The 25349-nt window shown below is 36.7% G+C and overlaps 1 protein-coding gene across 3 annotated transcripts in view; it reads right to left on the minus strand.

Annotated features, from left to right (window-relative positions):
* Positions 1-25144, minus strand: part of TFPI (tissue factor pathway inhibitor) — a 79881-nt gene extending 54737 nt beyond the window's left edge. Inside the window, exon 1 of one of the 3 annotated variants that reach the window (XM_049887628.1) lies at positions 24867-25144. The gene's annotated coding sequence lies outside the window, so the exon portion shown is untranslated. The remainder of the gene's footprint in view (positions 1-24866) is intronic. The other 2 variants (XM_049887630.1, XM_049887631.1) reach the window with 2 other exon arrangements.
* Between the last annotated feature and the right edge of the window lie 205 nt (positions 25145-25349).

Genomic DNA, 25349 nt, shown 5'->3' on the forward strand with positions numbered 1-25349 from the left:
GTATTTCTAGTCAGTAGCCATGTTAGATTCCTTTTAAATAATATCATAAACTTTCCCTCCCCCCCGCCAAGGTAGATACGCACGGGCTTAATTGTGTTTACTGACTAATCTGTAGTGGTCAATTTCACTTGGTTTTCATCACTTCTTACAGGGTTATCCGTCGCTGGGTGCAGACAGAGCAGTTGGAGAACATAATCAGAAAAGACTATTTAGCACCACTGCTTCCTTTGCACTTTGAGTTTTACTTTTTTTTTTTAAGAATCGTATCTTAATGTAAATGAATTCTGGTGTTTTCTATTTTCTAATTGACTATTTTCTTTCTTTTTATTGTACTTTAGATGGTTTAAAGAGCAAACTAGCTTTTCATTAAACAATTAATACACATATTGTTCTGTGACATTGGTTGCCAACACCACGACAAATAAACGCTCTCCCTTCTTGACCCTGGACTCCCTATTACCAGGTTTCCTGTCCCCTCCTGCCTTCTAGTCCTTGCCCCTGGGCTGGTGGGTCCATTTGGTATCATTTTGTTTTATGGGCCTGTCTAATCTTTGGCTGAAGGGTGAACCTCAGGAGTGACTTCATTACTGAGCTAAAATTATGTCCAGGTGCCATACCCTCAGGGTTTCTCCAGTATCTGTCAGACCAGTAAGTCTGGTTTTATTTGTGTGTGTGTGAGTTAGAATTTGTTCTCCATTTTTCTCCAGCCTTGCCTAGGACCCTTTATTGTGATCCCTGTCAGAGCAGTCAATGGTGGTAGCTGGGTACCATCTAGTTGTGTGGTGGAGGCTGTGGTACTTGTGGTCCATTAGTCCTTTGGACTAATCTTTCCCTTGTGTCTTTGGTTTTCTTCAATTCTCCCTTGCTCCAGATGGAGTGAGACCAGTGGGGTATCTCAGATGGCCACTCACAGGCTTTTAAGACCCCAGACGCTACTCACCAAAGTAGAATGTAGAACATTTCTCTATAAACTATGTTATGCCAATTGAGCTAGATGTTCCCCAACCAAATTACTGGGCTGAGGGCTGTGAAGACCATGGTCTTGGGGAACATATCATAAACTATTTTAATCCACAAATATATATTGATTGATCAATCACTGCTATTGAGTTGACTCTGACTCATGGTGACCTTATGTACAACAGAACAAAATGTGCCCCGTCCCATGTCATCCTCACATGTTCAAGTCCATCATTGAGGCTGCTGTGCCAATCCACTACTTAGATAAATTTTATTCTCTTTCGATGTATCTCAACTTTCTCCACATAGCCAGATACATGACCAATGATATTTTCTGGGCTTTACAACTCAAAGATTCAGCCACCAAAATAGAGTGGCTACTTCTCTATTTATGGACCAGGCTCAAATAGCTTGAGAATAGCACAGATATTTTCAAAGTAGAACAGGTGCCTGCCTATGAAGCAATACCCTTCAGGTGGAGAACCATGAGTAAAGGCATGAATATGGTAAGCTCTAAACCAATCAGTGGGAGAAAGATGTGGCAATCTGCTTCTGTAAAGATTAAAAAGCCTTGTAAATCCTATGGGGTAGTTCTACTCTATCCTATAGGGTCACTATGAGTCAAAATGGACTCTGTAGCAAGCCGCTTGGTTTTGGTTTTAAACCAGTCAAACCCCTGCTGTTCGACTGATTCCTACTCGTAGTGGCCCTATAGGACAGAGTGGAACTGCTCCATAGGGTTTCCAAGGCTTTACTCTTTTATGGAAGCAGACTGCCACCTCTTTGTCCTGCAAAGCAGCTGTTGGGTTCGAACCACTGACCTTTTGGTTAGCAGCTGAGAACTTTAACCACTGCACTGCCAGCCCAATCTAGAACTTGAATTCAGATCATTAGAAAGCTATTTTAGTACTCTTTCAGATTCTCCACAATGTTGCCTCTTAGATGTGACCAAAAGCACTAAATGACTCAATATCTCAGAATAGTAGAAGAGTGATTTGGACACATCACTGAGAAAACAGTGCAATTTGGTACCACTGCTAAAACTATAATTTGCTGAGATGAACTAGACCTTTCCTAATTACATCCAATTAACTTCCTTGTTTTTTAAATATCAAAATTCATCACTAGACTACATTGCAAGATGATCAAAACAACAGACTTAAGCTATGCATTGGTTATCCCACTTCTAGCACCCCTTTATCTCTTTACATTCTACTTTTCTAAATAGCTGGCTCCATTAAAAATACGTATTACCCCACTCCTATTTTACACAAAAATCGATTTGGGGAGTTCAAGGACATAAATGTGAAAGATAAAACACTCAATCTTGTAGGAAAAAAAAAAAAACATAGGAAATATGTTCATGATAAAATTGGCCACTATTTTTTAAACAGAACTTAGAAAGCACCAAATATAAAATCAATTGGATTTCATTTAAAGCAAGAACCTCTGTTCATCAAGTTAAGCACTATTAAGACACTGAAAAGGCAGGCTACCTTTTAGAGAAAATGAATTTCATATCTCTGACAATTCTCTATTGAAAATATGTAAAGAACTACAAATCAATACATAATCAAAATGGGTAAAAAACTTGATCAGCCACCTACTAAAGAAGATATATACATGGCCAAAGAGCATACGAAAAAATGCTTAACATTATTAGTAACCAGGGAAATACAAATTAAAACTACTGTAAGATAGCATATACCACCAAAAGGAAAAGGTAAAATTAATAAAATTTCACAACATCAAGTGTTGGCAAGGATGTTGGTGGGATTATAAATTGGGACATCCATTTTGAATACTGCTTGGCAAGAAACCAAGACAGAGCTTTATGAAGTTATTGGAATTGAAAGGAAGATAAAGGATTATAATGCATCAATTAAAAAAAAAGTTGTAAATAATGAGTAGAATGAAAAGGGGGTTGGTCTTAAAATACTTCTCAATAATATCCTATGACATGAGACTTTTGGGAGACTAATATCTTCAAAGTTGTTAAAGAAAAATATGTAATTCAATATTTTTAATGCAGCTCTCTTAAAAAGGCATTATAGAGAATTGAAGAAGTCAGAGAATACCTCCTCTCTGCCCTTCTTGAAAAGTAAACAAAATAAAATAAAAGTAAAAAAGAAAATTCCATGTTCGTTTTTTGGGGAATATTGAATCCACTGACATGTAATACTTAAAAACAAACAAAAAATCACAAACCAACAAAAATGAAACCACACTTTAGGGGATTATGGTTGCATGAGTAAATATTTAGAGAATTCTTTTAAGGAAATAATATCTTTTGGTGTAAAGAAGCAATTTATCTCAAGTACCATTTTTTTTTTTTTTAATAGACTTTATGTTTTGGAACAGTTTTAGTTTTACTGAAAAATGGAGCAGATGGCACAGAGCATACTCCCTGCACCCAGTTTCCTTACTGTTAAAATCTTACATTAGTATGACAATATTGACAATTGAGAATAGCACAGATAGTTTCAAAGTAGAACCGGTGCCTGTCTGTGAAGCAATACCTTTCAGGTGGAGAGCCATGAGAAAAGGCATGAATATGGTAGACACTAAACCAATCAGTGGGAGAAATATGTGGCAATCTGCTTCTGTAAAGATTACAGCCTTGGAAACCATATGGGGCAGTTCTACTCTATCCTATAGGGTCACTATGAGTCAGAATCGAGTCTATACCAATGGGTTTGATTTTGGTTTTAAACCAGGTCGGGGAGGAGGAATAGGGAACATTGTAATTCTTAATGTTTGGTAAATGGACAAGTGTAGCTCTCAGAAGGAGGGGGCTGTTACTTTTAGAAGAAGGGAAGAGTATTTATTACAATTTTCTTAGTTTTTCCTTAATGTCCTTTATTTCTTTCCCAGGATTTCATCCAGGGTACCACATTACATTTAGTTGTCTTGAATCCTTAAGGTCCTGTTGGAGCTTCTCAGGCTTTCCTCGTTTTTGGTGACTTAGACAGTCTTGAAGAGTAATAATCGGGCATTTTGTAGGATGACCCTGTACTGGAATTTGTTTGATACTTTTCTCATAACTAGACTTCCCAACCCACCCAATAATGATTTTGGGAAAGAAGATCATAGAGGTAAAAGTATAATTTTCATCATATTATATACAAATATTCATCACATAATACCAAGAATACATACTATCAATATGGTTTATGACTATTGATGTCGACCTTGATCTTCTGCCTGAGGTGGTTGTCAGGTTTTTCCACTATAAATTTACTGCCCCCCTCCATACTGTATTCTTTGGAAGTAGGTCACCATGTACAGTCCATACTATGCTCCCTCTGCTTGAGAGTGGAGTATTGTCATAAATTGAATTGTGTCCTTCCAAAATATGTGTCCCCAACATGTTTTTCAGTTTGTCATGCTGTGGGGGCTTGTGTGTTTCTGTGATCCTGGAAGCTATGCTATCGGTATTCAAATAGCAGCAGGGTCACCCATAGTGGACAAGTTTCAGCTGAGCTTCAAGACTAAGAAAGACTAGGAAGAAGGACCTTGCAGTCTACTTCTGAAAAAAATTAGCCAGTGAAAACCTTATGAATAGCTGCAGAACACTGTCTGATATACTGACAGCTTCTCAGGCTTTCCTTGTTTTTGGTGACTTTGAAAGCCTTGAAGAGTAACAATCAGACATTTGTAGGATGACCCTATAATGGAATTTGTTTGACATTTTTCTCAAAACTATACTGGGATAATGGTTTTGAGGAAGAAGATCACAGATATAAAAGTAAAATTTTCATCACATAATATCAAGAATACATACTGTCTTAGTCATCTATAACAGAAATACTGCAAGTGGATGGCTTTAACAAAGAGAAATTTATTTCTTCACAGTAAAGTAGGCTAAAAGTCCAAATTCAGGGTGTCAGCTAGAGAGGAAGGCTTTCCTCTCACGGTCGGCCTCCTCATCAATCTTCCCTTGAACTAGGAGCTTTTCTGCACGGGGACCCTGGGCCGAAAGGACACGCTCTGCTCCCAGCACTGCTTTCTTGGTGGTATGAGGTCACCAACTCTGTGCTTGCTTCCCTTTCCTTTTATCTCTTATAAGATAAAAGGTGGTGCAGGCCATCCCGGGGAAACTCCCTTTACATTGGATCAGGGATATGAGCTTAGTAAGGGCATTACAATCCTACCCTAATCCTCTTTAACACAAAATTACAATCTCAGAATGGAAGACAACCACATAATACTGGGAATCATGGCCCAGCCAAACTGATACATTTTGGGGGGGGGCCATAATTCAATCCATGACATTTACTATCAATATGATTTATGACTATTGATGTTGACCTTGATCTTCTGGCTGATGAGCACCTCAGATAGGAAGGCACTCAAAATATGACTGGGGAAGAGCTGCCTCGTCAAAGTAGAGTTGACCTTAATGAGATGGATGGAGTCAAGCTTCTGGGACCTTCATTTGCTGATGTGGTGTGACTCAAAATGAGAAGAAACAGCTGCAAGCATCCATTAATAATTGGAACCTGGAATGTACAAAGTGTGATCTAGAAAAATCAGAAATTGCCAACCATGAAATGGGACACATAAAGATTGATATCCTAGGCATTACAGAGTTGAAATGCATTGGTATTGGCCATTGTGAATCAGATAATCACATGGTCTACTCTGCTGGGAATGACAAATTGAAGAGGAATGGCGTTGCTTCATCCTCAAAAAGAAATTTCAAGATCTATGCTGAAGTACGATGCTGTCAGTGATAGGATAATATCCATACGCCTACAAGGAAGACCATTTAAAATGACTATTACTCAAATTTACACACAAACCACAAAGGCCAAAGATGAAGAAACTGAAGATTTTTACCAACTTCTGCAGTATGAACTTGACTGAACATGCAGTCAGCATGCATTGATAACTACTGGTGGTTGAAATACAAAAGTTGGAAACAAGAAAAAATTGGTAGTTGGAAAATACGGCATCGGTGATAGAAATGACGGTGGAGATTACATGGTAAAATTTTGTAAGACCAATGACTACCTCATTGCAAATACCTTTTTTCAACAACGTAAACAACAACCATACACATGGACCTCGCCAGATGGAATACAGAGAAATGAAATCGACTACATCTGTGGAAAGAGATGATGGAAAGGCTAAATATCATCAATCAGAACAGGGCCAGGGACCATATGCACAACAGACCATCAATTACTCATATGCAAGTTCAAGTTGAAGCTGAAGAAAATTAGAACAAGTTCAAGAGAGCCAAAGTACGACTTTGAGTATACCCCACCTGAATTTAGAGACTATCTCAAGAATACATTTGATGCACTGAACACTGATGACTGACGACCAGAGGAATTGTGGAATGACATCAAGGACGTCATACATGAAGAAAACAAGAGGTCATTAAAAAAGACAGGAAAGAAAGAAAAGACCAAAATAGATGTCAGAAGAGACTCTGAAACTTGTTCTTGAACGTCAAGGAGCTAAAGCTAAAGCAGAAATGATGAATTAAAAGAGCTGAACAGAAGATTTCAAAGAGTGGCTTGAGAAGACAAAGTAAAGTTATTATAATGACACGTGCAAAGACCTGGAGTTAGAAAACCAAAAGGGGAGAAAACACTCAGCGTTTCTCAAGCTGAAAGAGCTGAAGACAAAATCCAAGCCACCAGGTGCAATATTGAAGGATTCTATGGAGAAAATATTAAACAATGCAAGAAGCATCAAAAGAAGATGGAAGGAATATACAGACTCACCATACCAAAAAATATTGTTGACATTCAACCATTTCGGGACGTAGCATATGATCAAGAAATGATGGTATTGAAGAAAGAAGTCCAAAATGCACTGAAGGCATTAGTGAAAAACAAGGTTCCAGGAACTGAAGGAACACCAACTGAGATGTTTCAACAAATGGACGCAGTGCTAGAAGTGCTCACTTGTCTATGCCAAGAGATTTGGAAGACAATTACCTGGCCAACTGACTGGAAGAGATCCATATTCATGCATATTCCAAAGAACATGATCCAACCAAATGTGGAAATCATCAAACAATATCATTAATACCACATGCAAGTAAAATTTTCTGAAGATCATTCAAAAGCAGTTGCTGCAGTACATCAACAGGGAACCGCCAGATTTTCAAGCCAGATTCAGAAGAAGATGTGGAATGAGGAATATCATTGCTGATGGCAGACTGATCCTGGCTGAAAGTAGAGAATACCAGAAAGATGTTTACCTATGTTTTATTGACCATCCAAAGACATTTGACTATGTGGATCATAACAAATCATAGATAACATTGGGAAGAATGAGAATCCCAGAATAGTTAATCGTGCTCATGAGGAACTTGTACGTAGATCAAGAGGCAGCTGTTTGAAGAGAACAAGGAGATATTGCGTGGTTTAAAGTCAGAAAAGGTGTGCATCAGAGTTGTACCTTTTCACAGTACTTGTTCAATCTGTGCAGCCCTGGTAGCGCAGTGGTTAAGAGATTGTCTGCTAACCAAAATGTCGGCAGTTCGAATCCACCAGCTACTCCTTGGAAAATTTATGGGGCAGTTGTACTCTGTCATATAGGGTCACTATGAGTCTGAAGAGACTCAATGGCAATGGGTTTATTCAATCTGTGTGCTGAGCAAGTAATCTGAGAAGGTGGACTGTATGAAGAAGAATGGGGCATCAGGACTGGAGGAAGACTCCTTAACAACCTGCATTATGAAGGTGACACAACCTTGCTTGCTGAATGTGAAGAGGACTTGAAGCAGTTACTCTTGAAGATCAAAGACTACAACCTTTAGTATAAACTACACTTCAACATCATAAAAAACAAAAGTCCTCAGAGCTGGACCAATAAGCAACGTCATGATAAGCGGATAAAAGATTGAGGTTATGAAGGACTTCGTTTCACTTGGATCCACAATCAACACCTATGGAAGCTGCAGTTAGGAAATCAGATGACATACTGCATTGGGCAGATCTGCTGCAAAAGACCTCTTTAAAGTGTTAAAAAAGCAAAGATGTCACTTTAAGGTCTAAGGCATGCCTGACCCAAGCCATGGTGTTTTTAATTGCCTCACATGCATGGGAAAGCTGGACAATGAATAAAGAAGACTGAAGAAGAACTGATGCCTTTTCAATACGGTGTTGTCAAAGAATTTTGAATATACCATGGACTACCAAAAGAACAAACAAATCTGTCTTGGAAGAAGTACAGCCAGAATGCTCCTTAAAAAGTGAGGATGTAAGGCTTCATCTTACATTGGATATGTTATCAGAAGGGACAAGTCCATGGAGGACATCACGCAAACCATGCAGGGTCAGCAAAAAAGGGGAAGACTCTCAACGAGATGGATTGACACAGTGGCTCCAACAATGGGCTCAAGCATAACAAGGATCATGAGGATGGCGCAGGACTGGGCAGCATTTGGTTCTGAGGTACATTGGATTGTTATGAGTTGGAAGCAACTCGAAGGCACCTTACAACAAGAACAACAAAACATGGAATTATAGTCCCTATATTTGTGAATATAATCCCATTCAGGAATAGGGTATTCTTTGTTGTGATAATGAGGCTCTATCAGTGTAGGTTACGTCCTAAACCTAATTGTTGCTGAGTTACAAGGGGCAACATAGACGGAGATAAACAGAAAAGGGGGAAGACAGATACCATGAGAAGATTGCCAAGGAACTGAGGAATAGAAACTGAGACAAAGATCTCCCATAGCCAAGAGAGAGATAGTTCTCCTGTATAGCTAAACCTCCCCCCGCCCCAAAAACCAAACTCATTGCCATGGAGTCAATTCTAACTCAAATGACCCTATAAGACAGAGTAGAACTGCACCATGGGCTTTCCAAGACTGTAAATCTTAACGGAAGCAGACTGCCGCCACATCTTTCTCCCTCAGAGTGGCTGGCGAGTTCAAACTGCCAACCTTTCTGTAACCAGTGGAGTGCTTAACCACTGAGTCGCCAGGGGTCCTTCCCCAGTGCCCAGAATTTGAACTTCTAGCCTCCTAAACTTTGAGAAAATAAATTTCTATTTTGTAAAGCCACCCTTTCATGGTATTTGGGTTACAGCAGCACTAAGACAAGTATCTACATAAATTTTTTGGAATTCCTCTGCATGGAAGATTTGTTTCCTCTTTCCCATCCATTAATTTATCCAACCACTTATTTATATCAGTATGGATATTTGTTTTATATTTTGGGTTACAATCCAATACTTTTATTTATATTTCTTGTTGCTCAAGTTGTTCCAGCTTTGGCTATGGGGATCCCTCTTAGTTGGTTTTCTGTGATTATTTGACATAGCCCCATCAATGTGTGTGTGGGGCTGTTTTTTGAGCACTGCATTTAGAGTTTAATAGCTCAGCTGCTAACCAAAATTTAGCAGTTCTAATCCATCAGCCGCTCCTTGGAAACCCTATGTGGCAGTTCTACTCTGTCCTGTAGGGTCGCTATGAGTCGAAATTGACTGGACAACAACAATGGATTTGGTTACTTTCTGAGGAGCCCTGATGGCACAATGGTTAAGCACTTGGCTAACTGAAAAGACAGCAGTTCTAACCCACCACCCACCCTGTGGGAGAAAAGGCCTGGTGACCTGCTCCCACAAAGATTATAGCCCAAAAAACCCTATGGGGGGACAATTCTGTTATGTCCTATGGGCAATATGAATCGGAATCGACTGGATGGCACACAACAGCAAGCTTTACTTTCTGGTACTGCAAGATGCTCTAGGATTGTCTTGCATATTTACTGGCTGAGTAGTAGAATTAGCAATTTATCAAGGGAGTCCTGGTTGCTTTAGTTGGGGACTGGCATTAAAAACCACAATCTGGGTGCTAGGTGAATAATGGGATGTCATTTATTTTTATAAAGTTTTATTATTAATCTCTAAACTCAGTAAGTAATTTGCTATGTCTAAAAGGAACAAATCTCAAATGGGCTACTTCTCTACAGGCTACAAAGAAAGGCCAGAGAGACAAATCCTGACAATCAGAATAGGGAAAGAGATAACTTGAAGAATACTTCCAATTTTCTGCTCAGCAGTGCCTAATGTTGTTATTCTTCTGGTGTTTGTTACTTACATCCACTCAATTGGACTGATCCTCATGGGGTCTACCCTTCTGTTCACTAAAACTTGACTGCCTGTTTTTGTCTTTAATCCATGTATTGGCTGTTTCTCATTTAGGGTGAGCTTGCAGCACACTAACACCAAGAACAATGAATGAAGAAAGGAGACATCAGAATAAAACTGGGAGGTAGAGGGGAGAGATGGAGACAAAAGACCCCAGGAGAATTCTAAGTGAAAAATGAACAAATAGCATTTTTCCCCCTCTTTTCAGTTTTGAAGTCCACTTATTATAAGTAGTATTCTCAGCTGAGAATTCCCAAATATTCACAATGATCAGGGTCTAGTAGTGGCTTTCTGTTAAATATATTTCCCAGTAGACTTCTAACTTTTGTTCCAGCATGAAGGGTTACTGAGCTTGCATAATCTTAGGGAGAGACTTGAACAGCTGGATTTTTCTCAGGGAAAGGGTATTTTCTGAATAAATACTTCGTGAGAATGCAAATGTTTGGGTAGTTTCCCAAGGGAGATCTTAGGCTGTGTAACTGAACATTTGCCACGTTCCAAATCCTAACAAGTCAGTACTTAGCCTTCTTTATCTCTTTATTAACTACCCTCCTAGTCCTGCATTCCTGGGGCATTAAGTCATCACTATAATCATTATTTTGGAATCAAAAGTAAAAGACTAATATTAAGACTATGGTATAAGACTAATATTAAGATCAAATATCATGACGTTCTGGCTGTATAGGGCCTATATTTCACTTAAGAAATGATGGTAGAAGTACAAGGATATGTTATTATAACACATCATTTTTTGTAATGATTTACTATTTTTAAAGTAGTTTCTTATCTATTAGGTCACTGTAACCTGAAGAGAATACTACGCAGCCAACAGGGCAGGTATACTGAATGTATGTTGGCAATGACAAGTGATTCATTTTCTAGCATCATATGATTAAATGACAAATAAGTGGGAAAGGAGCGACTAAATCCTGAATCAAAGTATCCTAGAGCCTCCTTAAAATGAACAAGATTTAGGAAACAGAGACCAAACTCCAATTCAGTAAAATATGAGTAACAAATAATTGCTTACATCTCTATATGTTTATTTCTCTTTGAAATCTCACCTTTTTTTGTGACTTGAGAAAATGGTTAGGTAATATCACCAAGGAAACTACAGGATAAAAATTGGTTTTTCTAATCTGCTAACTGTACAAGTATAATTCATTATAAGTTTTTACAACGATCATTATTATAATTTTTGATTCAGTGACTTTGCTAAATTTTTTCTATTCCTGGTTCACACTCTGTATTTCAGTTTTAAGTGACTGTTTTTTATTACTATAAAAATACTTCCACATTGCTATTTTAGTATATAGATAGGAAGCTGGCTGTTGGCCCAAACTTTAGCTAACCGCGTTAGAGAAGGGCGTAAGTTGCAACACAGGAAATGTGACGGCTTTCCCCTTACACTTGGGACTAAGCACAGAATTTCACCCAGGAATCACAGCCGGACTAAATAGATTAGAACAAGCCTAAACAGAGCACATCTAAAACAGGGACTTAAAAATCTGTCAAGGATTATATTTTCCCTTTTATCCCAATAACTTTAAAGGAAGTGGAAACCACATATACACACCACATTTAAAAAAAAAAAAGTTGAAGCCAGAGTTAAAAAGAGCCAATTCCTATTTCATTTCATTTGAGCCCTATTTAAAACATGTAATTATAGTCAACTATTGAATTATTTGGGTTAATTTTTATATTGTAGATTAAGTCTTTGTTTAGATTTTCTCCCTAAATGCCTGCTTTTACACCATTTCATCACCACAGAGACGGTTTTATTATTGTCATTTTGATAACAATGATAATAAAAATAGCAGTTTCCACTATCAAATCTTTACTATTACTTTATTTTTCTTGTTTATATCTCACGCTCACCCTAAAGTTATGATACTTTATCCTCATTTGATGAATGAAAGAAACAGTGGTTCAAAATGATAAAATAAATTATCTAAGAAAATTGCTTGTAAGTGGCAGAGTAGGCATCCCTGACTCTGAAGAACTTGCTTGTAATCATTACACTGTCAGATTTTTTAGAATATTCTTGGTTAAAGAAAATTTAAATATTCATGAAAATAAATTTGCACATTAATCTGTGGATTTATTAGTGTCGTTTGTTATTCTAAAAATAGTCAGTAAGGATTTCAAAAGGCAATCACCAGCCTACAATGAGAATCATATTCCAAACCATGTTGACAAGTCAGTTTTTTTGAACTTTGAGCACATACTGTTATAAATAAAATTTATATTCTTAGGCCACCCAACCCAAAACCCACTGCCATTGAGTCAATTCTGACTCATAGAGACCCTACAGGGTTTCCGAGGCTGTAAATTGTTATGGAAGCAGACTGCCGCATCTTTCTCCTACAGAGCCACTGGTGGCTGAAACCACCGACCTTTTGGTTAACAGTGGAATGCTTTAACCACTGTACCACCAGGGCTCCGGATTGACAGGCCAGCTGGTTAAAAAAAAAAAAAAAAATCCTCTCTGTCTGCTTAAGAAAACCCTGGTGGCATAGTGGTTAAGTGCTACGGCCACTAACCAAAGGGTCGGCGTTCGAATCCACCAGGTGCTCCTTGAACACTCTATGAGGCAGTTCTACTCTGTCTTATAGGGTTGCTATGAGTCGGAATCGACTCAACGGCACTGGGTTTGGTTTTTTGGGTAACTGCTTAAGGAAGGCAACCTGCAAAGAACAGGTCCAGGTGTGCAGTTGGGCAATAATGTTGATTCAGGTCTAGCTCATGTTGGCTTTGCTTTGCGATCACTACCAAACCAGTCACCAAGGCTTGAAATGAATTCTCACTAGTTAAGGATGCATGTGATTTTGTGGATACAGCTCGCTTAGGCCACCCTGCTATCCCAAGGAAGTTGTTTCTAAACCTCATCGGGAGATTTTTCTTAAAACTGAGGGTAACCAGCCCTTTTATCATTAGACTGGGGCAGGGGATGCAGCAGCCCTAGAGTCTCATTAATGTGTTAGCCAATCCTTCCTTTCTGCACAGCTACAGACTTTCATGTACCATTTTTGCTGCATTATTAAGATTTAGGCAGAACTGGCCATGGCCTAGCACGCTGTTAGAGGAAAGGTAGAATACACCTACATAAGAAGGACGTCAGCTTTACCAAATTTTGCAGTTTTTTTTTTTTTTGGTGTTGTTGTTTCTTAAGAGGGAATATCTGTCCTGGGAAACTAATTATTCTCTATAATACTCTTCTCATAAGAAAGTGTCTCTTTTAGCTCATAACAAGGAGGAAAGCCTTGGCAGGTAAATCAAGTCCTCACTGCTTACGTATCTCTACCTTTATTTCTCAACTGTAATCACAGATCTGGTAGAGAAGCACATCCAGTTACGTCAATTCTTGTTACTTGAAATTGAGGAACGCTTTTTTCTCAGCCCGTAGTTGTGTGGGCTAAATAACTATGAAATTACTCAGAAGTTTTCTTTAAAAATTGGAGATTTTTTTCCATAATTTTGTACCATAATCTTTGTATAATAAATATTCTCAGGGCTTTAAAACTAAATATGTAATATTTACCACTAAACTTTAGGTGAAGGAGCAGTCATTACAAAAAATTTGCGAAGTAGTATTTGTGATTTTTCTACAGACATAGCAAATACCTCCAGAATAGAGCCTAAAGTTTTAATAAAGGTTGTGAGTTAGAGGAAATTGCTCTGTTCTATTTTTTAGAATAATAAATATCAGTGACCCCAAATCAGGCAACAGGAAAAAAATAAAACAGAAGAGGCAGTAAGTGTGAGAAACAGGATTTAGTTTATTTTCAAATTTTAAAAAAGCATAGTTTGAACCATTGGCTATAGTCACAGAATTTCTGGACATCTTTAACATCACCAACAACAACACATCATCTTCCTCAGCAGTAACCCTTAACAATTTGAGTTTAGTTTGATACTAAACAAAAGGGGTTACAGAGTGACCTTTCTCTGTATAAAATTGCAAAATAAGAGGGAAAAACACAATGTGCCAATAAATCATGTCATATGATAATCAAAACCAAACGTGGATAATCAACACCAGGGATAATCAAAACCAAAGATTATCAGACAATAATCAAAACCAAAGAAGGCTAAAGGGATTAGTGCCATGAATAATCTGAGAGCTGTAAATGGGAAGGGATTACTATCTGGAGATGCATTTTAAGTATAGTGAAATTTAAAAAAAAAAACTTTGAAATCATGGAAAGAAAATATGATAAATTAGAATGAGGAGTGTGTAAAATGTGTGAGAAGTTTGACACGTGGAAGCTGAATGGAGAACTGCGCTCACATAATAAATTTTCCTAGAAGTAAAGAATTAACCTTTAATGAAAAAAAAAAGAGGACCACCTAAGGGACAAAGAGATGCCGAGAAGGCAGATTTTCATGGTATAGCAGGAGGAAAAGGAGCCTGTATTTTTTTTTTTTTATTGTTTTTAAGTGTTAATTCCCTTCGAAACACTAAACAGTGCAATATACATGGTAGGCCCTTGTATTAGTCCCAGGGCTGCTTTAACAGATTACCACAAACTGAGGTGCTTAAAACCAGAAATTTATTCTGTTAGAATGCTGGTGCCTAGAAGTCCAAAATCAAGTGTCAACAAGGTTCGTTCCTTCTGGAGTCTCAGGGAGAATTTTTTCCATGTCATTCTCCTAGTTTCTCTTGTCAGCAATCCTTGGTGTTCCTTGGCTTGCCACTGCATCACTCCAACTTCTGTCTCCATCATCACATGACTTTCTCCCTATGTGTTTCCACCTCTAGGTCTAAATCTCTCTCTTCTTAAAAGGACATCAGTCACATTGGATTTGGGGAACATTCTAATCTAGTATGACTTCACTTTTACTTGATTACATCTACAAAGACTCTATTTCCAAATAAGGTCACATTCACAGGTTCTTGGTGGACATGGAACCTGTCTCCCACAGGAGACCCTGCTGACATTTGAAATACTGGTGGCATAGCTTCCAGCATCACAGCAACATGCAAGTTACCACAGGAAGACAAACTGATGGGTGGTGGAAGATCTTCCTAACAGAGTTTAAATTAGAACCTTGATTTATAACATGTAATTCAGATTAATATTATCTGTTATTATTTCATGGGTCAATAGCTAAAGCCAGGTCAATTTTGTCATTTCTCCTGTAAGTCTCTTTCCATCCCTAACTTTTCTTTCTGCTTAGGCAAATGTATTAGAGATTTCCCAACTTTCTGCTTCTGATTGTCTCACCTTGTAGTATGAGAAAAGGAGAGTGAAGTGTTATTCTATGTATGGGAATATCCTACAAAACATTACAATATTATCATCATTTGGAAAAGAAAAAAATCATGCTCAAGTTGGCTGAGGTTGGATTTTTATTTTTTTGGTTTCAGATAATATGATAAATCAGATAACTTTCTTCCTGACTAAAAAAATGTTATGGCTCCTAATATTAACTAAAGATTTTATCCCTAAGTATAATAAACATGATAAGGAATAATGACTGATTTTTTTACTCCTTTCACTGAAGGCGTCAATTTTCCTTCAGTCTTCGTTATTCACTGTCCAGCTTTCACGTGCATATGATGCGACTGAAAATACCATGGCTTGGGTCAGGCGCACCTTAGTCTTCGAGGTGACATCTTTGCTTTTCAACAGTTAAAGAGGTCCTTCGCAGCAGATTTACCCAATGCAATGCATCTTTTGACTTCTTGACTGCTGCTTCCATGTCTTGACTGCTGCTTCCATGGCAGTTGATTGTGGATCCAAGTAAAATGAAATCCTTGACAACTTCAATCTTTTTCTCCATTTATTATGATGTTGCTTATGGGTCCAGTTGTGAGGATTTTTGTTCTCTTTATGATGTTGAGGTGTAATCCGTAATGAAGGCTATGGTCTCTGATCTTCATTAGTAAGTGCTTCAAGTCCTCTTCACTTTCAGCAAGCAAGGTTGTGTCATCTGCATAACGCAGGTTGTTGATGAGCCTTCCTCCAATCCTGATGCCCCGTTCTTCTTCATATATAGTCCAGCTTCTCGGATTATTTGCTCAGTATACAGATTGAATAGGTATGGTGAAAGGATACAACCCTGACACACACCTTTCCTGACTTTAAACCACTCAGTATTCCCTTGTTCTGTCCAGACAACTGTGTAAAGTTTCCTCATGAGAACAATTAAGTGTTCTGGAATTCCCATTTTTTGCAATGTTATCCGTAATTTGTTATGATCCACACAGTCAAATGTCTTTGCATAGTCAATAAAACACACGTAAACACTGGGAGCATTAAGTTAGTCTAAAATGCCTCTCTTTTTTCTTGTATCCCACTTCTACTTCACACATAATCATATAATCAGGAATCAGACAATGCTTTCTGGTTAAATGTCCTATAATTCCCTTGATTATAATTTTCTTGAAAATGGAGACCAGAGATTTGCTTTCTTTGTAAGCTACTTCAAGTTCTAATAATTACGTTAATTTATAAATGATGAAAATATAGTACATTATACAATTTTTGGATATTGCAAAGGATCTAATATATCATAATTATAGTGTGTACTGAGCTTTGAAGATATTAAAAATTGAATTGCTTATTCAAATGTTGTGATAAAACTGAAAGAGAGAGTAAAATGATTTAATATTTTCCCTGGTTTCTTCAAAAGATAAAGCCTCTTCTTTTCCTAAAGAGTTCTTATCCCTAAAATACCTCTGCCTCACCCCCTCACTCAATGTTAAGCTTATTTGATTTTGAAATATTTATGTCACCTTCTTTAGGACATATTATTGCTGGACACTTTTTGTTCCTTACTCTATATTCTAACCCCTAAATATTTAATCATATCTAGATATTCTATTTTTTTTTTTTTTTTTAGATATACATCTTTCATGGTCATGTGCAGGCTCTTGGGGGATCTGATGAAAGCTATGGACCCTTTCCCAGAGTGCAAATACCCACAAGCACAGACATTTTTCACACATATTCTCAAAGACATCCATGGACTCCCACACACCCATGTTCTTGTAGGTCAGGCCTTCAGCACCTATAAGGGAGGATGGAAGATCACTTGTATCTTTATGTCCTCTGAGTTAGGAATTGATAACATGGAATTTAGTGATGGGAAGAACAGTGTTGACACAATACATGTTACATGGCAAACATAGGTACCTCCGGAATTTTTCAGAGTAATATTAATGATTGCAGATTAGAAAGGCTTTAAGAGTTTCAGGCAGAGCTGGCCACACATAGAAAAAAAGAGCTCTTTTGCCATGTGAACTGAAGCTAGTCTATGTTTCTCCTGATGAAACATCTTTCCGAGCTAATATATTCTTCTGCAACTACCTCAGAGAAAAACACAGAAGTGATTTTAAACCAGAATAAAATTATTGGTATTGAAAGGAAGGCCTGGAAGTTTCTAAGATAAATTATCTATCATAATTTTTTTAAAAACCTGCATTAGCACTTGAATATGAATGTCACAGTGATTTCTTTATTGTGTACCTATTTCCTTTTCTCATAGATTGAATAGTTTTGCTGAATGATATTAAGACCACAGAATTCCAGTTGGATACATAAGAACTTGAATAATGTTCGTATCCCTACATAGATATGAAGCCAAATTCCAATGTTAAAATATAAACTATGTCTGTAAATTTGTCATTTACCTAAGGTGGTATAAATAATTGAGCAGGATGCACCTGGCACTGTGCTTCCTTTTATTAAAAGAGAAAGTTGTATTTCGTGCTATATGTTAACTTTTCCCAGCTTGCTACATGTGGAAGTAAGTAATCAGCAACCAGGGAAGAAAAGATAAATATGAGATATTGTGATAGAAAATGCTCATAAAGATTACTCTTTAATTCTTTAGAAAATTCTAGAGGCTCCTGTACATAACACTAAGCCTTGTATTTTGGAAGTGCCTGCTGAACAAGTGATAACTTGATTGTTTTTGAGCATGTAGAGCTCATTTGTCATTGAAAATAGAAGTGAACGAGGCATTAGCTGCCCAAGCAGCTACTGCTATCAGAAAAACATAATGAAACAAATTATTTGAGAAGAAATAACTATTTTGTGAAAATGCTGAAATTTAAATTCTGCCTTGTATAAATAAGAAAATGTATATAAATGTACGAACTCACCTAGCATAGTTCCTGAATTAACAGGCGATCACTGTGTGTTTAATCTTATCCAGGCAAACTAATGAGCTATATAGTCTAGGTGCCCTTAAAATTTATCTTTCTATTTATTTGCATCGATTATTAAAATATAGCTTAAAGAGTAGCCCTTCCACTTCCAACCATGAGGGACTAACACGGACTGGATTTACCCTCCCACTTGAAAAAACAGATACAATATATGAAACTGGTTTTTAACTAATTACATTTCAGGCAGCGAAGGGCAGTGATTCCACAGAGATGGGAAACAGGAGAGCTGAGCCCTTCATTTGCTCCAGCAAACTGCCCTTAGAGAATTTCCATGCTGAAGTGTCGGGAGGGGAAACCAGGAGGTACCCAGTTGTCTCCCTGAGCTGATAGACAAAGCAGGGAGTTTGCAGAGGCCAAGGTGGCATGTTTGCAGGCAGAATGCCAGGCAGTAGAGAACTATAGAGAGAGAAAGAAAGATCCATGGATCTTCAGATGGTCCTCAAGGTTCAGCTGAGTATTGATCAGTGCATGCATATGAAGAAACTACCCAAGTCTCTTTAAAGAACCACCTAAAAGGATTAGGGAGGACGAGTTCCAGAGCACAAATAGGCCTGGGAATGATTTCTACTTCCAAGTGACAAAAACATCAATTCCCAGGGCATCAAAAATAAGAGTATCCAGAAGGTTGTTTGCCTTAGTAGTGGGAGAAAAATTAATCATAGATTAAACATTGCTCTGGTCCTACCTAACAAAGCTTAATAGCAAGATACCAAAATATAAAACTATTTCCATGTAATTTAACTGTATTGAATAGAGCTCAAGAATATTTATAGGAATATAATATATCCAGCAACCAACAAAGTAAAAGTCACAAGATCAGACATCCAAACTAAAATAACTAGGGATGCAAAAAAAAGAAACAAAAACAAAAAACAAAAAACCTGTTGCCATCGAGTCAATTCTGACTCATAGTGATATATTACCCAAAATCAGGGAGAAATCAAACAATTAAAATGGACCCAGAAATAACACAGAAAAGAGTTAGTAGATCTATACAAAGGAATGAGGATGCTAGATTTAGAACTTAAATCTCTTTAAAAGATAAGCAGTTCATCAACTGTGACAAATATGCCATGCTAATGAAAGATATTAATAACAGGAGGACCTGGTATATGAAAACTCTCTGTACTATCCTGGAAACTGTTCTGTAAATTTAAAAGTATTCTCGAGTTATAAGTTTGCTTAAAAAGATAATTGTCTGTCTAAACAAAAATAATAACATTAGAATATATGATTTATAATGTATGTGGAAACAAAATGTATGACAACAATAGCACAAAGGCTAGGAAGAGAAAAATGGAAGTATACTGTTTTAAGTTTCTTATACTATGAGAGAAGTGATTTAATATCACTTGAAGGTAGATGCAGGTAAATTAGAGATATATACTATAAATGCAAAAGCAACTGCTAAAATAACTAAGCAAAGAATTATAGCTAATAAGCCAACAAACAAGATAAAATAATCTAAATAATAATTTATAAATAATAATAAAGGGCATAAATAAGTTAAAAAAAAGAGTACCAGTAGGAAGATGATTAATTCAAACCCAAACATATTAATTATTACACCAAATGTAAATATTCTAAACACCCCAATTAGAAGGCAAATATTGGCCGACTAGATCAAAAAACAATACTCAACCCACATGTTGCCTAAAGAAACCCAATTTATATGAGTATTTTTTTTTTATACAAATAAGCTAAATGTACAAAGATGGAAAATGTTATATCATACTTATATTAATTTAAAGAAACCTGGGATGGCTATAAACCCATTGCCATTGAGTCAATTTCTATTCATAGTGACCCTACAGGACAGAGTACAACTGTTCCATAGGGTTTCCAAGGAGTGCCTGGTGGATTCAAATTGCTGACCTTTTGGTTAACAGTTGAGCTTTTACCCACTGTGCCACCAGGGCCACTGGGGATGGCTATATTAATATTAAAATGTATTTTAGAGCAAATAATATTATCAGTGATAAAAAGGGTCATTTCATAGTGATAAAGGGTAAAATTCTCAATAGGACAAAACAATCAAATATTTATATACTTAATAATAGAGATTACAAATACATGAAGCAAAAACTGTCAGAGCTGGAAAGGGAAATTGTCAAATTTAGAATTAGAGATTTCAACAACCATCTCCCAATATTCAATAAAAAATAGGTAGATGAAAGTATTTAGTAATGATTTAAAAAACTTGATTAACACCATGTACCAACTTGATCTAACTGACAATTTTAAAACATTCCATTATATAGTATCATGATACACATACTTTTCAAGTATATCTAGAACATTTGCCAAGTTACACTGTATTCAGCACCATAAAACAAGTCTTACTGCATCAGAACCTTCTGAAGCCATATAAAATACGTTATCTGACCCCAATCAAATTAAATTGGATATAAGTAACAAAGATATTTGGACAACCCTCAAAATATTTGAAAGCTAAATAACACATTTTAAAATAGCCCATTTGTATCCTGGGTGGTGCATATGGTTAAGCACTCAACTACTAGCCAAAATGTTGGGAGTTCAAACCCACCCAGAAGTGCCTTGAAAGACAGACCTAGTGATCTGCTCCCAAAATGTCACAGCCTTGAAAACCTTATGGAGCAGTTCTACTCTGCAAACATAGGGTTAGCATGAGTTGGAATTGACTGAAAGGCAGCTAACAGCAACAACAACAACAACAAATAACCCATGAGTCAATGTTGAAATGACAAACAAAATTAGAAAATATTTTGAAATGAACGGAAATGAAAATATAGATAACCTAAAGAAAGACAAAGCTGAAGTAAGTTTATAACATTAAATGTTTATATTAGAGAAAAATAAAAGGTTTCAAATCAGTGACCTCATGTTTTAAGAAACTAGAAGAGGGAGAGAAAGTGAAACACAAAGGAAGCAGAGGAATGAAAGCAACAAAAATCAGATGGAAATGAATGAAACAGAAAATAGAAAAACAGTAGAGAAAGATCAGTGAAACTGAAAGGATAGGTGGTGGTACACAATGAGGTTGGTGGTGGGGATGCACTGAGGGTGTGGTACTGATTAAGAGTGTCAGCACACTACACATAGTAATAAAAAATATTATTTACATTTATCAGTGTCATATTGATGGATACTTTCACACCCCTGATGTTGAAATTGCCCTAATCAACAAATATATTTTTTTGATTGGAGAATTCCTTGCAAAGATTCCAAGTCTCCCTAAAGATTTGTGGTTCACCATTGGGATAGAAGTATTGCAGCATTGAGGCTTCTGTTATGGACGTTAGTGACCTTTTATTCCTTTATTTAAACAACAATTTTAAAATGTGCTTATCCCAACCAAGAGAGAACATAGAATCCCAAAGGGAGGCCCAAAGAGAGGTGAAACGGCAGATTTGATACAGGCCCGGTATTTTTGTTGTTGTTGGTTTTGAAAAAGAAGAAAGGTGGAGTTGACCAGGTAGTCCTCAGCCCTTTGCTGGTTGAATCTTAGGTTCTAGTTCTACATGGTACCTGCCACTTAGAGAAGTGAAGATATCCAGAAAAGTTAATTGGAAGCCTGGGCCCCTGGATATGATATATTGCACCAAGAAAACAGTCTTCGAGAATCTCAGAGAATCAAGAAAGATGCCCTAGCATAAAACGAGGTCTTTAGAATAAATTTGCACTTTTTTATCATAATATTGAGATTCCAGAAATAAGAATTTTAAGTCACTTCATGTCTACAGATTTCTCTTAATGAAGATGGTAACAATAGGAAAGAATTACAGCATTACTATATGTTTATAAAAAGTCTCATGATGCAGATGCATTTAAAAATTTCTTTTTTTAATAAAAAGGCAAACCCCCAAGTTAAATACCCCAAATAAGTCATATGCTTTAGATGCTAAACAAAGCAACAACAACAACAAGGGTCCAGAAGACCACCTTTATTGAGAATAGATGAGTTGGATTGTAATAAAATTCACCGGTCATGTCCACATAGTAAAATGAACTGGTGATATAATTAACCCATTTTAGTCATCTTATTTAATATACGAAATACATACCGAAATAGGATTTTTAAAATTGCTAAGTATTTCCTTTTATTTTTGATATTGTCTTTGCCTTTTTCTTTGGTAAGGGTATTTACTTTGTATTTTTTCTTCTTTTTTGTAGACATGTCTGTTGAGATCTATGTTAAAAATTTGTGACACTAAATTCAGTAAATCGATCAGCCTTAAATAATCTAAAAGACATTTGTTATTTGGTTAGTTTTGTGCTAGACATTCTGGGAATAAATGAAGACTTCGGAGCATGGCTTTTTTCCACTAGTAGTTTGCCCCATCCTGCCCACTTATCTCCTGAATTTGAATAATGTAGACAGCTAAGGTTAGAAATTTAATTCTTGAGAAAGGAGTAAATTAAAGTTGTGAAAAGTGTAGTTTAGTATAAAAATCGATTTTCCATTTCATGTATTTAAAATAATTTACAACTTATTACTTTACAATAGAAAATTCTTGTCGAATTAGATATATACCCAACAGGCACATGAGGCGTAGTTACTGACAATCAGTTGAGCAAACACCAATTGATGACATAAACCATTTGACCAGGATCCAAGTTTCAAAAGAGGTTTTCATCTAAGCATTGGTGGTAAAACACATGATTTACTGATAATCAGATTGATACCTTAAAAAACAAAACAAACTTGTCCAATTCATCATACCTGATAGAGAAATCAGATAGTAGTGTTTTATGTCATTAAAGTTCCCAACAAGATTCTATGGTAGCCTGAAGAAGACTAATCTGGTTCCTCAATATAACCGTTCCATTTGCTAAACATAGATATTTAAAATTATACCTTTATGTCTATATTGTGGTCTGTATTTACATTAATATTTTTCAATCTCTGTTGATCCCTATAAATATGTCTATAATTTTATTAAACTGTATTTTCAGCCACCTTATATGCATGTGAAAGCTGGACAATGCAAAAGGAAGACCAAAGAAGAATTGATGCCTTTGAATTATGGTATTGGTGAAGAATATCAAATATACCTTGGACTGCCAGAAGAACCAACAAATCTGTCTTGGAAGAAGTACAGCCAGAATGCTCCTTAGAAGTGAGGGCGGTGAGACTTCATCTCACATACTTTGGACAGGTTATCAGAAGGGACTAGTCCCTGGAGAAGGACATCATGCTTGGTAAAGTAGAGGGTTAGCAAAGGAGAAGTTCCCTCAACGAGGTGGATTGACACAGTGGCTGCAACAAGGGGCTTAAACATAGCAACAATTGTGAGGCTGGCACAGGACCAGGCACTGTTTGGTTCCATTGTACATAAGGTCACTGTGAGTCAGAACTGACTCCATGGCACCTAACAACAACAGCGACAACAACAATCGGTCCTGAATTAAACTTTTTTATGCCAGTAAGTTTTCAAAGAGACTATTCACTCTTTAGTTTAAGGGTTAGATGAGGTATGGGTAACATGCCTTGAGATAATCATGCAATAGAATGACAAATTTAAAAGAATCCTTAAAATGTCCCACATAAGGATTCTGTTAGCTTCACAATTTCTCAAAATTTTCCCAGGCTTTTCCCTCTTACATAAACAGTATGTTACACACATAAGTATGACTCTCTGGGCTGTAGTTTCCTGCTTGGGGTTTGCCCTTTTTGTTTGTTATCACATATTATACAAAGTCATTTTGTGACTAATTTCCAGAGCACTGAGTCACAGTATAGCTATTGCTTATCTTTTCTTTTTTTCCAGATGGCACTGGCTCTTGGCCCTTACTTTTTTTCTAATTCCTTTATATAAATGAACTTCTGTCATAATTAAATGTTTGTCCCATTATAGTTCTACTGTTGGGCACTATTACACCATGTGCTTTCCTTTGCTACCGGAAACAACATTCAGTACTGTGTCCTGAGCAACCAGGACAGACAGCGTATCACGTAGGTATGAAATCTATGGCTTAAATTTCCAGAATTGTACTACACAGAAGTTTGACCATTTTAATTTTTACTTAAGCATCCCTGAATATGAGCTTTGGTCTTTGGAAACTTATAAAATATTTCTCTAGACAGGTTAGATAATACTGGCCTAAAATATTTAGTTTAGATTACAAGAATTCTAATGCTTATATTTAATTTTAAATATCACTGACTAATGGCAATAAAAAATTCTTTAAACATGCTGCTCCTATATGGTTTATTATATTTCTTTATATTCTACTAAATAAAAGGTAAGCTAAACCTTCAAAAAAAATTCCAATCAACAGACACAATCAGTGAGTAATTGCTACTGCAAGCTTAAAATTTAAAAAGGCTGTATTTCACCATTTTCTTTAAAAAATGTTCATGGTCTTATAAGCATAATCACAAATCTGATTCTTTGTTTAAGAATTAAATGCAAAATGCTGAGATCTTAATTTTGAATTACAATGTAAGTTCGCTTTGTTTACAGGACACTACTGATTTTTATTTTAGAGGGATAGTGGATCTCCCTTGATGGTCTCTTAGCATCCTGCTTCTGCCCCCCCCACCCCCCGCTCCCACCCCCCAGAAAAAGCAATAAAGGTTATTTCTTACGCGCTAGAAAGTATATTGCCAAGTACTCACGAGTAAAATTTCTGAAGAAAGTTCTTGGAAAGAATTTTTTTCAAAACGGAGTTGAGGTTATTTTGTTTTCCCTTCCAGGCATTGAAGAATTTATCTTTTCTGCTTCTTAAACTGATCAAGAAGCCTGGGAGTGGAGAATAATGGGAGAAATGCAATCTGATCCTGCTAGCAGTGAAAAGGCCAGTTGAGAATCTGGCGATTATACAGCTAAGTAGCTCCTGTCTATTGGAGCAAAGAGGGAGCCTCAGAGTCTGTTTCAGAGATCACCGGCAGTTGGGAAAAGCGCTGCTTCCTGTTTAGGTCACTCCAGTTCTGACTGTATTTAGGCTAATTTTGCCAAACTCTTTTAAGGCTTTTCTATTATGGAGTAAATAGACGAAAGAAAAAGCTTACACTAAGATTTCAGACATTGTTATTTGAGAATAATTATTTTTTTACTTTCCAGGATTCTTTTGGTAATCAGTTAAAACAAAAATAACAAAA

This window comes from Elephas maximus, chromosome 6 (assembly GCF_024166365.1).
Source record: "Elephas maximus indicus isolate mEleMax1 chromosome 6, mEleMax1 primary haplotype, whole genome shotgun sequence".
Lineage (NCBI taxonomy): Eukaryota > Metazoa > Chordata > Mammalia > Proboscidea > Elephantidae > Elephas > Elephas maximus.